Source organism: Zalophus californianus, chromosome 11, assembly GCF_009762305.2.
Source record: "Zalophus californianus isolate mZalCal1 chromosome 11, mZalCal1.pri.v2, whole genome shotgun sequence".
Classification (NCBI taxonomy): domain Eukaryota; kingdom Metazoa; phylum Chordata; class Mammalia; order Carnivora; family Otariidae; genus Zalophus; species Zalophus californianus.
In genome coordinates this window covers 109841733-109844874 of record NC_045605.1, presented here as the reverse complement: position 1 = coordinate 109844874, position 3142 = coordinate 109841733, and positions in this window count along the sequence as shown.

Sequence of the window (3142 nt, the reverse complement as noted above, 5' to 3'; positions counted from 1 at the left end):
GAGCCACCCAGATACCCCTTGGTCAGTTGTTTTTGAATCTAAGTTTTAATTAACTAAAATGAAGTAGGATGAAGCTTTCGTCCCTCACTCACACTGGCCAAATTCCAAGTGCTCCTTCACCACACACACAGCTCTGTGGACAGTGCGGATCTAGACTCCTCCTCTTTTCCTAGTTGGGTAAACTGAGGCCCCAGGGAGGGGAGGTGTCTTGTCCAAGGCCGCTCAACAGGTCCCGCCTGAGCTGGAACCAGCTTGTGTGTTTCTGGCTCCTCGTCCGTCAGGTTCTGCTTCAGGAATTCACAACTCACTCCGCTAAGGCCCGAGGCTTTACTGGCTAGAGATGCAGTGTGGGGTGATGGGCGGCCCTGGGGCTCGGGACCGGACAGCCATGAGCTGCCAGAGGGCGGGCCACTGACGTGCCCCGTTGTCCCCTCCAGGAAGGGGGTTCACAGTCCCTTCTCCTACAATCAGTCAAGGTGCCTAGGCTAGCAAATGAGCACAGGGCTTTGTGCCTCAGTTTCTCCATCTGTAAACCTGGAACCATGATGGTAATGGCAGTGGGTCTCCCTCACAGGGCTATTGCAACAGCCTCATTACAGTGATGCCCATCAAGGGACTGGCTGGTGTGGACATCACTTGATGTAGGGGCAGAATTGTGTCCCCCTGAAAGAGATCTCCAAACCCCAGCCCCCAGAACCTGTGATGGGACCTTATTTGGAAATAAGGTCTTTGCAGATGCAGTCAACGTAAGAGGTCACCCCCCTGGTCCAAGGGCTGGTGTCCTTATAAGAAGAGAAGAAGCTGCTGGACAGAATATCATGGGACCAGGGAGAGGGAGACAGGAGGGACGCCTAGAGCCCCAGAAGCTGGAGGAAGCAGGAAGGATCCTCCTTCTGTGCCTCCAGAGGTGCTCAGCCCTGCCCACACCTTGACTTCAGACTTCGGGCCTCCAGACTGGGGAGAGAATGAAGTTCTGTGGTTTTAGGCCCCCAGGTTGTTGTCCTTGGTTATGGCAGCCCCAGAAAACTAAGGTAAAAATCAGCTGGTATTTTTATAACCCCCTTCCCAGCGGGCACCCCAAGACAGCTCCCACCCCGTGCCCAGGCCCAGTGGGCCTCTCCTGGGGGCTCCTGGTTTCCCAAACCACAGCCAGAAGGGCTGCCCTGGGGCTACAACATGGCTCGGCTGGGCTGTGGGGGGGGGGGCACAGCTTGGCCACCCGCCTGCCCTCCTGAGAGCGCCCCCAGCTCCGGGAAAGTGCTTGACCGGCTCCAATTAGTCATCGTTTCAGGCACTTAGCAAAGTTCTCCCAGCCACTCACAATGCCGGTCAGCCCCTCTGGAGCCTTTTCTCTTCCAGGCTTTGAAGATGAATGATTTTTAAAGACCACAGTATTCCTTTAAAACCAGACAAATGGGGGGCGGGGATGGTTGGAGTCCAGAATGCTCTGAAGAGGGACTGCACTAGGCTCTGCTGGTCCCATTCCTGCCCTGCACCTTCCCCCTGGCTGGGGGGGGGGGGGCGGTGCGGAGGGAGACAGCAGCCCCAGGAGCAGAGCCTGGGTCCAAATCCTGCACCCCACTTTTAGGCAGTGAGATCCTGGGCAAGTGCCTCAACTTTCTGGGCCTGTTTCCCCCACTGAACAGGGTGTGGGGATGTGGTCATCAAACGGCGAAGGTCATTGCTGCTGACATTGCTAATAAAGAACCCAGTCTGGGGTGTGGAGGCTGAGCCCCTTGATTGCAGCCCCTTGTTGGCTGTGTGGCCCTCCGGAGTCTCTTGCCCTCTCTGGGCCTCTGGCTTAGACTGTGAATAAGGTAGTGATTGGGCAGAGGTGGTGAGGGCGAGCACCCCAGAGAGGGGAGGCGGGAAGGGCAGCAGGAGGCCCAGCCCAGCCCATGCGGCCTCTGCCTTGAAGGGCAGTCTGCGTGGCACCAGGCCCACGGCCGCGGGGGATCCTCAAGGCTACCGCTGGGAGCTCGTACCACTTTCCACTCCCCCACGCCTATAGGCCCAGGGCCTGGCAAGTCGCTGGCCCGAGGAGGGGGGCTGTGGACAGGGGGCGTGCAGGGCAAGGGTGCAGAAGGTCGGCTGCCCACTGGCTCCGGGGCTGCAGGCCCTTCAGTGCTGGAGGCCTGGAGCAGGCTCCTGTTGCCAGGTCCTGCGTGATGGACCCCTCTACTCCTCACTACAAGCCATCTGCCGGCCAGTCTGGGGAGGTCTCCAGGGCTCGAGGCCGGCCCGCAGCCACACACCTGCCTCCAGGGAACCCAGGGCGTCCGTGTAGCCATGACATGCGCGGTGAGGAAGCTCTCTCCCGGCTCAGCTCTGGCCAAGTTTTCTAAAACCAAGCGCACTTCCAATGCATGACCCCAAGCCAGGCACCTGCACCTATGATGTTAGTGTCCCCAAATCATCAAGGCCGTGTACCCCACGCAGGCAGGGCTGGAGTTTTGGGAGCCTCATGCCCAGAGCAGCACACATGGGGTCCAGTGGGGTCCAGTTACCTCGGTTACCCTGTCCTGAGCCCAGGCCATGCCCCCACCCCCCACCCCTTGCTCCCACTGCAGGCACCTGAGTGAGCCGGAGAATCCCAAAGGAATTTGGAAGTGACACTTTAAAGAAACCCATTCATGGGGAAATGAGTTATTTTTGTCGTAAAGACAATGGGATGGGGTGATGTGAGAGGAAATGGGGGAAAGAAGGTCACTCCCACCCCATTCCGCCCCGCTAATCACTCTCCTGTCTGCTTTTTTGTCTGCCCCCCCTTCCCAAGACCTGCCCCAGGTAATATATGGATACCATCCTTTTTCTATAAAAACATGTCTCTATTTTTTTCTCCTACTTGCAAACAAAATACACATACAATGTTGAATGCTGCCCTTTCGCTTCCTGCTTTACCAAGAGCTTTCCCTGTGCAGTACGTAATCTTCACAACTGTCCTGGAGCTGCAGGACCAATAGCCTGACCGACAGCCCGGAGAGAGGCCGCAGAGCCTGGGGGCTCAGGCACCAACTCAGGAGCGGGCTCCCGGCCTCTGAATCCTGACTCTCTCCCCCGGCCACTGAGCACCTGCAGGCAAGTGGCTCAACCTCTCTGTGCCTCCATTTTCTCATCTCTGAAATGGGCTACTCCTAATCGC